Genomic DNA, 16,565 nt, shown 5'->3' on the forward strand with positions numbered 1-16,565 from the left:
GTCCTTTTCTGTTTGACACACTCATTTATCTGAGTTTCTTAGCAAGGCTCAAATTAAAATCTGTTTCTTTTCTTCTCCTGTCCTTGTTTGCGAAGTGTGGTTTGCTCCATATGCAGGAGATGAAATATCTTAAAGCAAACAGCATATCATAGGAAGGAGCTCAGCAACTTCAGCTTTTAACTTCCAAGGGCATCATCAGGAGATGAAGGATCTATCCCATGATGAGGTACATTTAAAACAGTAACAATGAAACACTGAATAATGAAATAAAAAGATACTGTTTGGGGATAACTTGGGTCCAGGCATTCTGAAATTAAAATTTAGATTGCAAGCCCAAAACATCAGAGCATGCAAACTTAGCTCCAGTAAACTATGGCATCCATTACAGAATTGTGATGGAGACACCAAAACCAAAGCTACAGTCCTGAAAGCCCTAGCTCATCACCTGCCTAACTTGAAGGTACCTGAAATCTGGAAATATTTGTTATTTTACAAGTTTCTACTGTTTTTGTTTTTTTTTTTTTTTTTAATCTGACAGATGCTTACTATGACCAGAACTGCCTCACTTAGGAGGAACTGATACTTTTAAAGCAAACTAGCATGCAGCAGATCTTCATCTGTGCCTACAAGGGGCCAAATCCAACACTGTCTTTCACTGTACAATCAAAACACAACAACTTGGATACTTGTTGAGGGCTTCTGTAGATACCCGCTTTGGCAAACAAATTACAGGGCAAAGCTCTCCTAGTAGTCAGTGAAAAGGGCATTTAAAAGCAAAAGGTAGACTTAACTTCATTTAGACTGTATTCCTTCTGACAACCGTGGAAGCCTAACTAGATAATTTTTTTCAGTAAATTAAAAGCGTATAGTGAGGTGCTAATGCCAAGTGGTATGAACACTTTCCCTTTGTCTGAGAATGCAAAGAAACAGTGAAAATAGCATTCAATAACCTTTCATTCAGTAACACAGACCCTCTTCTCCGGGCTGTTCATATCTTGTAGCCACTGACTACTGAATGTTATACAAATACTGCAGTAAGAAGATAACACTCCTTCTTCAGACGTGCTCAAGCTATGTGAGTCATGGTCTGTCTTATACTATCTCTTTTCTCGTGACTATTGAATCCTTTTACATATTGTTGATCAGCTTCAAGAGCAAAGTTAAGATTGCTGTTGAGATGGCAGCCCTACTCAGATTACTTTATGATTCACTTTACTTTCCTGGTGCTGAAGAGACTATGTATGAAGAAAAACAGCAATATGACTATCACCCCTGCCTAGTTCTGCTTTTAGAAATACACTGACACACAATCACTTCTTAGAAAAGTTGGTTAGAAGCACTTACCATTAGGATATATTTCCCTAGAGTGGAGCTGGTGCAAATAGAGATTGCACCTGCTTACAGGTCTGCATAGCATAGTAAAGGGTAAGAGTGTGGGATTTCATGCACATCATTTATTTTCTTCTGATTACCGTAGCATTTTGCTGTGTTCATTGTGTAATTTTTGGATGACATTTGAGCAATTTAACTCTCCACACACAATACACGGGATCACAGATTAGTTACCCAGGGATCTTTGTGCAGCAAGTACCTTGCAGATATTTATATTCTTTATCATAGCTACCCACAGTGGAAACAGTCACAGCCAGTAATCATGCTGTCAAGAAGTAGATGACTATACGAGAGCTAAAACATGGGTAAGAGTGAGAAAGCTGTTTTGGCAAAACAATAGAGGCGAAGAAGAGGGCTGCTAAAGATTGCCAAGTTATCCTGAAGCATATATTCTTTGAAGAGGATATGGATTTGTTAATCCCAGGTGGTCAAGAGAAACAGCAGAATAATTTCCATTCATTTCACATGGTAGCAATATCATGCATTCTCTAAGCCAGCGTATGATAAAGTAACCAAGTATCAAGAGAGAAAGAGCAAGGGAGAGACCCACACAGGATTAAACTGAAAAAGCTGTTTGTTGATTACCCTCTTCCTTGGATCACAAGGTCTAAGTAAACTATAAAACTTAGAATTCCATAAACACTTTGGAAAGCATGTGGCTTTCTAGCATTCAGATAAAGATCATATTTCATGTAACCTTTGATTTCCTCTAGACTCAGGGATCAAGAACAGAACTCTGGCATCACATAAACTTGCTTTACAAGTTTTCATACCTCAAAGGACATTGCAGAATTATAGCCCATCCTTCAGTGTAGTGAGGGAAGAATGCTTTACACATGTCTTTTGCTTAGCTTTCCTATTCTGCTGAAAATAAATAAATAAATAAATAAATTGCCTGCTTACCTTTGTTTCATGATGCAGGTGGGATAGCACCAAACCTCATGCAATCTCACCTTAGTAAAACTACTACTCTATCTTTTAAAAGTCAAACTCACAAATAAATCAACAGTTCCCCATTACTATTTCTACTAAATCATTGAAACCCGTTGATATAATCATCTGTCATTCTTTTTCCTAATGCCTGCATCACAGAAGGGTTTAAGGACATGTCATCACCTTAAATGTAACACAACAATAAGGATTTAATACGTCTTTTCTATAACAATCTTTGGTCCTGAAAAATTAATCTACTAGAAATAAAAGTTCCACAAAAGCCTGTTATTACTGTTTCTTTTCCATAAGATATTTTTGAGTAGTTAATATTTCCCTATATTCCTTATCTATCACCTACTTTTAAAAGCCATTATAAACTTCTACATGTTTTTTAAATAGTTGAGTCACATTTTTTCATAACCTTTCCTCGTATAGTATGTTCTCTTTCTATGCAGAAAACGAAATTGAAGCTGTACCAGCTACTATTGTTAGAAGGGGTCCACATGCACTGTATTGTATAGGATTTCATTCATGCTCTTCTACTTGCAGGTTAGGAACTGTTGCTGCAGAAATGTTTTGTTCTTTAGGAATTAACTGCCCTCCCTCACAGTGAAGACTGGATTTACATGATTGGGGTGACTGACACACAAATTTAAGCCAGCAGAATTCAAATAGAAAGGCAAGGGGAGAGAAGCCAAAAGTGACCATTTTTCACAAGTGCACAAACTGAATTTCAGTGCATGGCCTTCACTCCTCACTGCTCTCTCATCTCTGCAGAGGACTCATATTGTCTAAACGATGGTTATCCAATCTTATGTATATAACTTAAACAAAAATCTGCTTGAAGTGATAGTTTGTTCTATGTGAATAAACACATAGGTTGGTTTCTATCTATCTTGTCCTTTCTTAAATAGAACTGAAAAGTCATTTACTGAACTTCATTAATGCTCTTCTGGTAGCACAAGTAGGAATGGATGCCCCCTTTAATGATCCCACATTAAATCACTGTGTGAAGAGCGGAATAGTAGAGGTGAACACCAGCAGGGAGCATGTATCTAGACATCTGAGCGCTACATCCCAGGTATCTTGTGTCTTTCTTGGCCTCTAGAGTCATATTCCATTAGCCAACATATTTATCTCACCCATCTTGCTTGAAATTACAACTTGAAATTAGTTTTTATCATGAAACACACAATAGAATAAGATTTTTCTTTGTTCCTGTTTTGAAATGAACACTTGAGAATACTGACTTTTATTTAAAAACAAAATAAAAACAAAACCTTCATCAACTGTGGAACTAATGACATCTAGTCTGATGCAACTCTACACCCTTGTGACCTTCTCAGAACAACACAATAAATCTTGACTCTTAACGATCATCACACACAAAACCACACATAAGGCAGCAAGCCAGCTGCTGCTACACAGGAGGTATAGCACATCAGTGCTACCACAACCTTTCCTTCACTAGTGATGGTAACATCTCTTCTCTTTGCATTCCTGTTGAGACTTGGACCTTTCCTTGCAACCTGATTGAAACTGCCTGGCTGGGTTCAAAAGTTATTGGAGAGTCTGAGGCACAGAAAGAGAGGTCTTAAAACATCACTTCCATAAGAAAACCTACTAAAAAAACATTTATAGATATGAAGATGAGAGTTCAAAATGTGAATGCATGCACACTGGGACCTTAAAAGCGAGATATAACTCCTGTCTTTTGAAGATACAATATATTTGAATTCTATATTTAGATGAAGAAAGGACTTCTAAAAACAGTTTAGGAATAACAACACTAAATGTAAGAACATTCTATTTGAATCTGACTGACCATTTTGCCTCCAAAGCACCTTCACTATATCCAGAGAGGAAGGATTCCAAAGAAACTATTGCATATCGGGGCTTGGCATTGAGAAGGCTGCCTGGACTAATCTATGCCTTCTTTCTCAGGTAAGTATTATTCTGCATGTGATGCTCTTTCAGCATAAAATAGGACAAGAACAGACTGTAAAGGCTTTGACATTTATTATGCTTGCCTTTTTTTTTTTTTTTTTTTTTTTTTCCTTTTAACTAGTACCCTGTTTATTAGTCCAGTGTTCTTATTTGTAGACATTAGGTCAAAAAAATAACAGGATATATAGGGTTTCTTGAGACTTGGGTTACCAACATGAATATCACATTCTGCATATTGTACTCAGGTGCAAAATTCTACAAACCTAATGTGATTGTAAGATTATTTGATGAACTACATAAAACACACATTCATTTTAAAAAAATCATTAGCAGGTCATGGATAATTCACAGGTAGAAAAACTGATTAAATCCCACAGCAGTTATATACAATGAATGGTTTGACCTGCTCTATTCAGTACATGAGTCTTGCAGAAGTCAAGTATATTGGCTTGTTCCCGACCCTTCATAGATTTTTGCATATATTATTCCAAGTATTCCATAGATTAGAGCAAGAAAAATATGTTAAGTTAGCAAGCTTCTGCAGAAAAATCTGCAATTACAGTGATTCGTAAGCCAAATTCTGAAAATCCTTTATAGGTTCCATTAAAATTTGCTTCTAATCTTTTCTTGAATAAGCTATGGAATACAAAACCAATGATGTTCTATATTTTTATTGGAATTATTCAGGATAGTAGTTTACAGGTGCTGTTTTGAATCTCTAGCCAAATAAATTATTTTCAGGTAATTTAGAGTCCTGTTCCAGTAGAGTTACTCTATGTGAGTACTCCTATTGATTTCAGTGGAACTTCTATTACACTATCTGCTATAAAGTCTTATTTCTTTCTCATTTAAAATCCTCACTGCTGTGTTTGCTCATTTCATTTTATTATTGGTTCAAATCTTTGTGATATTAGAGTAACATATCCAGAGCAAATCTGAAAATGAGAGAAACTGCAAATCAGAAAGCTCATGATAAAGACGGTCACTTAAAAAGAGAAGGCTTACATACTTTATTTGAAGGCTGTTAGGTCTAAAGACACCTAGTCAGTAAATGACACTTAATCTTTCTTAACTCTAATATACCATATAATCTGATTTGTATCCATTGTTTTTATAGAAATCTCTTTGCAATGTAAGCTTAATGCTCCTTAATAATTAAAATTAGTTAAACGCAAAATAGACTACTTATAGGTACAAGAACTGATTATGTTAATTTAAATTATAAATGCTTTTTCTTCAGTGTGATCATGTATTTTGAAGTCTTTTAGACAATCATGCTTCAAGCACATTTGGCACAGAATATATGAACTGATAACTTTCATATGGTAATACGTTTCCCACTTCATGTAAATCTTTTTTTTTTTTTAAACCTGAAAGTATTTATCTTTTATTCATTACATAATCCTCTTTACATACAATGGCTATATAGAATATCACTAATAATCTGGTTCACCCTTTTGATTGTTTTAGAATTTTCTGCAGACCAAAATTTGATTTTCATGTTTTCTGGCTGCAAGGCTTTCGATATTTTCCTTGGCTCATTTGCTGCTCACACCCAAATCATGAAACTCTGATGCAAACACATACAGGCCGTGATTCAGTAGAGGTACTTCAAACACCTGCATTTAAGGCTGTCTGTGGCATAAATGTGCCTACTTGAAAGTTGAAATCTAGGCAAGCACTTATGTGCTTTGCTGCATCTTGAAGAAACCTAGTTTCTTATTCAAGGCCATATGAATATGCTCTGAGATAACAGGATGTTAATAATCTCACAGGTCCCATGTATAAAAAAAGAGTTCATCGAAGAATCAGATCGTTATATATTATCTACAGGCTATTTACAATACAATTTGTGGTATTTTTCCAGCTTTTCATATTAACACTGTTGTATCAGTAGTTACTATGTAATATATTTGAAATAAATAATTGCTAAGTGCTGGACTCTAGGATGCTCTAACAGTACAAATGGATGCTTGAGTATCTGAAAAACCTCAGTAAAAACAGCAGAAATGGGATTTAACACCTTTCATTATAGACATGCATCTCTAATCCAGCCAATTATTTCTTCTTTATTGTAACTAGAGAAATAGGTGCTTCTACAGAATTATTTATATCATCATAATGCTGGATATCCCCTAAAACACATTTCTACTTCTCTCTGCTGACAACTGCAATAGTATCTATGACCATGCTCATTAAGGCCATAACGCTGCAGATGTCTGGTAGGAGGTTTGATGATTGCCATCTCGATGTACCACTCAAGTCTTTTCTTAGGTATGATAGACTCAGGAACGCCTAGCACTATCTGACACTTCAAAGAGCACTCTTCTGACAGAAGAGGATCCATTAAGGTGGACAACACTTGAAGTGGTAATTTTGTGGTAGTTTCTCTTAGTGCTAGGCCCTAAAAGACAACACTACCTGAAATAGCTTTTGGTGGGTTACTGAATGCCTCGTAAGTGCTTGCATGACAGGAATAGCCACAGCATGTCACCCTGCAGACTGACAAGCATCTGAGCAGGAGGTGGCCACAGGGAGACCCCGAGACAGAACACCCACTGCTAGGCGGGGTGAGGTGGTCCCCGAGGATCGCTCCTTCACCAGTTCCCAGCAGATCAAAAACACGGTTGAATTTCTACACTTGCCAAAGGTTTACTATCTCTATAGCTTTCTTTGACATCTAACTAATACATTATCACTTAGTACACTTTCTAATAGAGATGATTAACTGTGAAGCAGAACAAAAAAAAAAAAGTGTTATTGCATCAAGCTCTGTCCTGCTGCTTATGGAGGACAGACAGAACAGAACGATGCTTTCACTCCTTGACTTGCTCCAGTGCGTGGCCTGACTAAAATAAATATAGAGAAGGTTACCATTACACAGCAAAAACTATCAGACTTTGGACTGACCTTACAACACAACAAAAAAGTAAAATGATCTGAACGGTAACCAAGAAAGCTCTAATATGAATGAAAATGGAAGAAAATAGGTGAGTGTGAACTTTAAAAAGAGTCAATTTTTTTCTGACATTTCCTTAGTTCTGTATTTTATGGTGGAAAAATTCTAACTTATATTTAATCCAAAAATCCAAATTAATGACTCCAAGAACACCAGTAGAGTATGCTTACATATGAACAAAATTCAGAAAATTGTCCTCTAGGAAAGTGTCTGTTGACCCAAAACTTTGAGCGCTCCTGAATATATAAAAATCTTTAGTGCTGAGGGAAGAAGCATAATCTACAGTCCAGATAAAATGAACTATTAACACTAGTCCAAACATCACAACTCCATCGTATTCATTATCCTGTAGTCTATTACCGATAGATGCTAGATGATAGCATAGACAAATACATCAGAGGCTTCCTAACCATTTGCTAGAGGAATGGTGATTTGTCCGGCAGTCAATTCTGTTAGAGTGACCATAGTTTTAGAACTTTTTTTTTTTTTTTTTTCCTAGTGCAAAAACAGCTCACAAAGATAAGGTCAGTCTCTTAGAACCGAAATGTCAGACAAATCACCATCCACCTTGCAAACTGTGCTCCTGAAGGACACTGGTGTGATTTGTGACTTGAAGAGCTGTTTTTTTACTGTTCATATTCCTGAGAAAATCACTGTGGAGCTCATCTGTTCCAGACCCTGCACTGCCAACACAAGGAACTCACAAAAGGCATGGCCACAGAATACGCCGCTCTTTTGTTCCCAGAACAGCACCTTCCAGGGGTCAAAGGAAAACAAGTCTGATAAGCTGATGCCAAGTCATACCTCACTGCAGAGATGGCTGACTGAAAGGGATAAAGTCAAAGATCTATTTGAAGCTTGGATCATCCAGGACATCTTCCACAGCCAATTTCTCAAATATAATGTAGGAAGAGAAAAACCACACTGCCTGGATGCAGCTTAAGAGACTGAAAGGATTTCCGGGACTGTTTGCTGAGAAGAATACTTAGCTGAAGGCTCAGTCATTGGTTGATATGAACCAACTTTTAAATGTGAATAAACAAATTTTTATCCATTTCTTCTCCTGAAATTAATATAATTATTAATATGGCTATTTAAAGGTGATTTTTTTTAATAGACCGTTATGCATCTTGCATTGCAAACTAAACATTCCTTTAAAACTGGACTAAAACCTGGACATGTATAAGAAATCGAGTGATACTGTAACAGCTGTCCCACTTTTTAATTCCTAGGTTCCCTCTCATCCATAGGAATGCGATTCGGTTTAGGGTGTCTAAATTCTGCAAATGTATCATTACCAAACTTACAAAGATAAGAAAGGTCACCAGGAGACTAGGTGATCATCTAGATTAGTAGAGTGAAATGCAGCTAAATATTTGGCCAAAAAAGGGCTCCAGACAGGTCATAAGCAGTGAAACACCATCATCACACTTGCTTAAGAGCATGCTCACAGGCTGAAGCAGTAGGGTTCAAGGGGCAAGTGTTTTGCAGCAGCATCTTGTTTCATGCTCCTAAGTGCATTTACGGTATTTATGTGACTGAAAAATCATTCCTGTCCTTCCTTAAAAAAATCCTTCCACTTAAAAAAAAATACATAGAGTAAGCCACCTACAGTAGGAAATATTTCTTACCTGAATCTGGCCTAATTCTGTCTATTCAACAGACAGATCAAAAAAGGCTATTTGTACCTTTAAAGTTAGTACCAACATTACTGTCCAATATTCACTTAATTGGGTCACACACAACCATGCCAACTGACAAGCATAATTTGGTTACACAGAGACTGTTCTGATTTTGCCCCTATTGTATTTGAAGCAGATATTTCTGTAAAGGTCACCAGTTTATTGCGTGATGATAAGGTGCATCAGTGACTCCTGTAAGAGACATGGCTAATGTCTGGTGGATTCTTTCTCAAATTGCCTGAATTTAATGTCTCTCTGTGGAGGCAGAAGTCAGCCACTTCACCACAGCATCTGAAACTGTCACAACTACAAAGTTTTTTTTAGACTTGTAAAGCTCTCAGAGGGAAATATCATCTTTATATTACAGATGGAGAACAGGGGCACAGGGAAATGGAGATGAACTATCCTATGCCACAAAGGATAGCTGAGCCTTAAACAAAAACTGACCCTAGATTATTAAATTCAAATCCAGTACCTTAGCCACTGGGACCATCCTCCCAGCTGCAAAAATAATTGCATATTAATTAAATAAAAGCTATTAGATGTGCAAGTCTTCCTTATGCACCCATCAGTGAGATTAGCAGGTTTAAATATTGTGTGTCACTAATCTTCAGAGAAGAGTGATTTAAATGTATTACCTCATCATATATACAGACATCTTTTCCATTACCATTTTAGTAGACTTTAACAAATGGAGGATAGGTGGAGGATAGGAAAGCGTGTGTTCACATTAAAACCGCTTTTCTGAGAGTCTAGAAAAGCATTGGCTGAGGATCTGTTTTCAGTATCTTTGATTTCAATGTACTATTAAAGGTTTTCCCACCTTCATTTATATTTAGGCACTTTAGCTGTTAATACATTAGCAGGTTTCAATCCCAATAAAGTTATCTCATGAGGTCTGAAGTAATTTAATTATTTCCACTATAATTAGTTAAAATTAGTTAAACAGCCATCTTTGAATACAGGTACTTAAAAATTGGGTATTTTTAGTTCAATTCCTCCCTGGCAAAATAAGCAGGATTATAAAATTTTGAAGCCATCAGAGTTGTTAAAATACAAACACACGTCCAAAATAAAGCTTGTGGAAAGCCTAATAAGATATATCTAAAAAATTCAGATCATGGCTATTGAAATATTTCCCTGACAAAATCAGCATTTCAGCCTAGGAACAGCACTGATTAAAACGCATTAAAGATGGATGTTTCAGCAAAATTCAGTTTTGAAGTTTTAATAATGAGAAAATCTCCTAAAACTTCATTCTTGACTTTGTAGATTTTTCTTGTAAATGTTATTAAAACTCAACAACCGTAAAGGAACAAACTATAAACCAAATAATGAGGACACAAGCTGAAGGTACTTGACCGAAGAAGGTGGGGGAAAAACCACAAAGACATGGCTTTACACTTCATTTCTAGTTCCTTGACTTTCCAGTTACCAGCATTACACTGTAGAAACAGCCTGAGGTCTGCACTAAATTGTGCCTAGCTGCCTGTAGTCTGGAAAAGCAGGTCTAGCTACAGGAGACTGATGGAATGCAAATATCCTTTATGATAAGCCTTTCATCTGACAGTTTCCTCTATACAGAGAAAAATCTTGCCTCAGCAGTTAAACCAGCTTTAAAGGCCTTCTGTGAAGGGAAGTTAGTGAAAGACACTGAAAAGCAGTGCCCTCTGTACAGGCAGACATGACAAGGACACTGACATCTCACTCACAATAAATGCAGGAGGGTTTAACCAAACAGCCCTCCTCTTCTTTTTGCTTTTCTTTTTTTCCTCTAAATCAATCATTTTGTGTCAATCAATAGGTCAATCCCCAAGCACAGTTTTAACATTCTAGGGAAAGTAATTCAGCTTATCAGTGTTGTGTACATGCATTTGTTTGTTTGTTTGCTTATTTTGTTTTGGTTAGGTTGGTTGTTTTTTTGTTTTGCTGTTGTTTCTTTGTTTTGTTTTTAACTCCTGGTGTGTTTTCCTTTAGGAGTTAGCACATTGTAACAGCAATTAGTATATATACTTAGATACTGTCCATGTATAACATAAAAATACATGTATTAGTTACCTTGTAAAAGACAAACTGAGAGAAAATGTTGAACCACAGACAGGATCCCATTTCATTGTTAGCTATGGAAAAAGTGGAAGCGTTTTTTGCCCTGTTTACATTAAGTTTTTAATCCATTTGTAAGATACTATAACATAATTGGAGAGAAAGCAAATGCCATTGCCTAACCAAAAGCAAACTAAGTTAGAATAATTGAATTGAATTTCCATCCAATCTCACTAACGGGTATCCGCACCATAATTTATGAACATTTCATTTTGAAATATTTATTGCAATTTTTAAAGGTGGATTGGTAAAGATCACTTCAGCTCTCCACATTACTTCTCTAATGCTCAAGCTTTAATTGAGTTTATCCATCAATGTCATACACTGTTTGGAGAATGGATGCAGGGCTAGAACTGTTAGCACTGTGTATGGAAGGGCCTTTGATTTAATTAACAATAGTATCTCTGTAGAGAAGTTAAAGGCTATATTCATTCTGTTCTAATAAATTGGATTCAGGCTCATTGTTTGGATAGAGTGTGGTGAATGATGTTCAGGTCTATTTCTTAGAAGTGGCTGGCATGAAACAGTGATAGGTTGCAGCAGGGTAGTAAGTTTAAACCATTTAAAAAATGATTACCTTACCTTATTAGAAATGAACCAGTAGTACTATGCTATCCATTTGTCAATGAAACACGATTGTTTTCATGGCTGCTTTCACCTGCAAGGATGACAATTTAGTTTCAAAAACGACACTGCAAATATAGGTATGGACTTCTGTCTTGAATGCATGAGATGCTATTTGTTGTTTTTGCTTTGGCAGTCAACTCACTGGAAAGGCAGAGTTAAGATAATCACTCATGTGAGGTATGTAGTCAAAGGAGACCAAGATACTTTGAATGTTTTTTTTGATGTTGCCAAATGAGCCTCATTCAGCTTCATCATTTTCACTACACTTTAATTTATTTCACATTTTGTACTCCACTGAGCATCTTTAAAATGGTAGGTTTTGTTTGCTAAAAACAAACAAACAAAAATCAACCACATTCTGGTTGACATGTAAAACGTAGAGTTGAACTTGGACCATATGATAAAGAGAAGGTAATGTACACTTAAGTTCTTGGTAAGTACAGTTAAAACCCAGCACAGGTGGAACTGTTTTCCAGTATCTGATTAAGGTACAGAATGCAACACTAAAGGAGTGCATGATAAAATGTATCCTCTCCTTTTCAGAGTGACTTCTATCTGTATTTTATGTATTTTGTGTGCCATATAGTTATTGAAACACCGTTAGAATATACTTTCTGCATCTTACGTGATGCCTATACATTTTGTCACTTTAAAAAATATGATAGAAACATGTAGGAAATAGTGCTCTAGAGGCAAAAGAGAGACACTGTCTAACTAAGGCCCTGTGCTCAGCTGAATTACACCAACTGTGAGAGTGGTTCTCAAACATTCAAGAGTTCAGATAACATATGTAATCATAGGGTTAAATCCATGCAAACATATTCACCTCAACTTTATTTGCAACTAAATCTATAAGCAAATCTTCTGAGACTAACAAGAAATTTCTGCCCTGGACTGCTTTTTAAAACAGTCAGTCGTGACATAACAGATTGCAGCAGGGAACAGGCAGTAACAACAGATTACAGAAGCAGCAGTAACAGCAGCAGCAGTTGTTCTAATTTTAATCCAGAAATCTTATGTTTTTATGTCAAACAATGAGGAGCAAGAACCTTGCAGAAAGATAAATGGAACACACTATTTCTGAAGTAGAAATACACTGATCAGTACCAAAAGGGAGGACCGGTGGTTTTAAACAGAACATGCCAACTGAGAAAAGAGCAAGAACCAATGCTAAATGCTTCAGCACGAGCTGATAGGAGATTCTGAAGTACTGATATTACCTTTTATCTTCCTAGACTACGTGAGCTAGCAAATAAGCAGCAGGACAACATCAAAACCAAAAAATACTATTCAATAGAGAGGACAAAGATCAAAGTAGTCTTTAATGTATTTTATCATTGTTTCCTACTGGTGAGTATTATTAACTGGAAGCATAATATGAAGGCATGAAAGCAAAACAGTCATGCATCTTGCACTGAAAGACCATCACATAGAAGTTAATTAGAGCATCTAACAATGTACTAGCATAAGTTTAAAGAAAGCTGAATCCTCTGTGAGTGGTTCGCTTTGTTTTGCTTTCACTTGGAAATAAAAATAATAGAACATAAGATGTCACCATCAATAAACAGAGATGATTAAATGTCTCTTATTAAAGATGATAATATTTCACATACTATAGAAATACTATTTGAATTCAGTAGTCAGATGAATAATCCTCAAGTCAGGCTAAGCACTGCTCAATTCAATATAGCTGTAATGAAGTAACAGTAAGAATTATCCATGTAAAAATTCTCCCCTGATGGCAAAGTAAGGTCAGTTTTAGTCCCCAGAAAAACAATAATGTAATCGCTATGCTGCACTTAACTACCATGACACTTGAAACTGGAAAAAAATAAACAATATTTTACATGGTATTCCATAGACTCGCTTTTCTATGGGAAAGGCACATGGATAAATCATGAATCTATTTAAATGCATGAAACTAAGGACTGTTTAGTATCTCAAGCAGTATAATCAAACCTTATACATATATTAAAAGTATTTTTTATCGTCAAAGTTTACCTTCTTGTTGGCTGCATACCTCTTCCTCTTTTTTGAAGATCGTTGACAAAGCATTTCTTCTAAAAAAAAAAAAATAGAAACAGAGATATGAGAGACCTTTATCTTTTTAAATAGATGTTCCATGATTCAGGAAGGAAGGAAAAGATTAAGGTCATTATACACATTTATTTAGGGAAGATCTTCAGGTAATGTAAACTATCCAGAGTCATGAAAGGGCCTATAACAACTTCAACAAGATGACTTTCCTGGTCATTTCTTTGTAATTCAAGGTTTTTCAACTTTGTAAACCTGCAGGTCTTGAATTTTTCCAGTGAAGATGCAGATCTCCTAACAATGTAAACATACATTGACTTTGCTTTGCTTTCCCTAATTGCCTTTAGCAATTTCTTTGAAACAATCCACGGATGCTCATCCATTCATGGGATGAGGTCCAAAAGGTCCAAACAAGACTAGTATCCCAGTTACAAGCTCATCAGGCAAGCGATCTCCAGTAACCAGACTGCTGGTGCTTTTTGGAGACCTTTTATTTCAGTTCACTCTTTTACTCCCCTCAGGACACTGGACTGTAGATACTTTAAAGTTCTAGTATTCATTGTTTAATGCATATTTTTCATACAAAAGCCAGTTAGTAAATACTGGCTTCCACAAGGTTCAATCAACCATTATTTTTCTTAAGGAAAAATGGAGTGAGGAAGAAACACAGAACAGGCCGCCCAGAGAGGTTGTGGCATCTCCATCCTTGGAGTTATTCAACACCCAACTTGACATGGCCCTGGGCAACCTGGTCCAACTGCACATGCTTTTAGCTGAGGTTGGATTAGATGACTTCTAGTAGTCCATTCCAACCCTCTTGATTCTGTGACTGTGCTGGAGGTGACATGACATAGGTGTGTTAGACACTCCTAAACATTCAGCAACTGTGCAATATTTTCATCATAATTTTCCAGTGATCTTCCAGCTTCCATGGATTTACCTTATATAATATTTGTGCTGTCGCATTGCTATACATGTCCCATTGCTATAAATTCACCCAAACCAAATTTCCCCCAAATAACAGCCATGGTAACTGCTCTTCTGGGTTAAATTTAATTTGAGCAAAATTGTATGTGTATCATTGTCCAGTAATTAAATTCACTGTCACAGGTAGAGGTCAGAGGTGCAATAACAGCAATAAGTAGATAATCATCCAGTTACTGGCAATAGTGGTATTTTTAATGGGCTCAGCGTAGCTGCCCAGAAAGCAAAATACGTTCCCTGAGGGCTAGAGGATTTGGGCTTCATTCTTCATAGTTCTGCTAATATTCTTAAGGTAGCATGGAAAGACTTGGAATAGGTAACAGAAATTTCCAGAAAACAGTCCTAGAAACATGATGCCAATGAAGCTTATAAATGCTGTACTTCAGAGCCATACAGCACAAATTCAATGCTCATGCTGTGCTACATTTACTAACACCAGTATCATCTTGTCTGCAATCTGGATACTCCTTAAGACATAGAAGCCACAGTCAGGCACCTGCCTGCCTTTGCACATTATTTTTCATATAAGATGTCTCTCTCTATATATATATTTAATGGAACTGTATCATAACAAATTGAGTGATTCTGCCTCTACAGAAACACAATGATTTAGGGCTGGCTTAGTGTTGAGCATGCATACACAATCCCAGTGACTGGAAATTTTTTCTTTCATTTCACTAAGTAGCAGTTTAGATCACATAAGTCATACAAGCTATGTAAATTCACCCTGATTTAAAGTTGCGTAAGTTGAATTCATTGTTTTCCAAAATGTAATGCCACATTATTTGCAAATTACTTTAATTCTTTGTTCCTCAATGCACAGTTTTGCATTTGCTCAGTGATAGTTATGTACCTTATGGTTTACTATTCTTAGTTTCTTAGTTTATTTACTAATCTTAGTTTCACTTGTAAATAATACCATGATTATTTTAGATTTTCTTTCAGAAACACTGAATAATAAGGGGCTAAGTGTTTCACAAACGAAAATTGCCGAAAAAGAAATTTCCTCTGAATATTAGAACTGATAGCATTGAGATACACTCATTCTAACAAAAATGATAATTACAACATTGATATTTTATAACGCTGCTTTATTAATTGGGATACCTGCTGTTTATAGGTACATGACAAAAACCCTTCATGTCTATGGACATGCACATGAGTCTCAATATTCTTCTGCTGTCTGCAAGTACAGTTTGAAATCCTAAGGCCTTTATCTGTAGTAGCTAGTTTACCTGAAAATAATAATAATAAAAATTGGCAGTTTATCAGCTTGCTAAGTTAGATTGCTATGTAATTCAAGGCCCTATGTCAAGACCAGTGTGGTTCCATGTGACAGATTTTTTTTTCCTGCTTACTTCAAAAAACAAAAAATAAATATCCAGACTTAATAATTCTGTTAGAGGTCAAGACTGAGAGGCAAAGCACTCCAAAGGGTATGCAATAAAACAAAGGTGTATGTTGCAATTCAGTTCGGGTCCCTTAGGCACAAATGGATCTTTGAATGCTGCCTTGCATGACATGCATATACACTGATCTTTTTCCTTTCCTTTCCTTCTCATTTGTTGTTGCTCCCCAGCCAAAAAGACCCACTTTCTTTCATATGAAAAAAGCCAAACTCTGTGACTGAATCAGTTTTCTCCTACAGCAAGTAAGAATGGTAGTATCAAAACAGATCTATCTACTCCGGTACCATCTCCCCAGTGACCTTGGTACTGACCAACAGTGGATATACAGTTACAGTGTAAGAACAAAGTGAGCATATAGTGGGGAGAGAAAAAACAAAACAAAAAAAAAAAACATACCTCACCTCAGAGATAAGTGACTTGCATCTCAAAGGCTTCTAAAACCAGAAATGGTGACTGATGTACCCTGGGCATTCAAATCAGGAGGAACTGAGACTC

At 36.3% G+C, this 16,565-nt stretch overlaps 1 long non-coding RNA gene across 4 annotated transcripts in view; it reads right to left on the minus strand.

Annotated features, from left to right (window-relative positions):
- Positions 1–16,565, minus strand: part of LOC106016307 (uncharacterized) — a 340,332-nt gene that overhangs the window by 62,349 nt on the left and 261,418 nt on the right. For all 4 annotated transcript variants that reach the window (XR_011809112.1, XR_011809114.1, XR_003497063.3 and 1 more), the window contains 2 exons: positions 13,645–13,703; positions 11,599–11,674 (listed from right to left, as the gene is read on the minus strand). This is a non-coding gene — a long non-coding RNA (uncharacterized lncRNA). The remainder of the gene's footprint in view (positions 1–11,598; positions 11,675–13,644; positions 13,704–16,565) is intronic.

Source organism: Anas platyrhynchos, chromosome 4 (genome assembly GCF_047663525.1).
Source record: "Anas platyrhynchos isolate ZD024472 breed Pekin duck chromosome 4, IASCAAS_PekinDuck_T2T, whole genome shotgun sequence".
Lineage (NCBI taxonomy): Eukaryota > Metazoa > Chordata > Aves > Anseriformes > Anatidae > Anas > Anas platyrhynchos.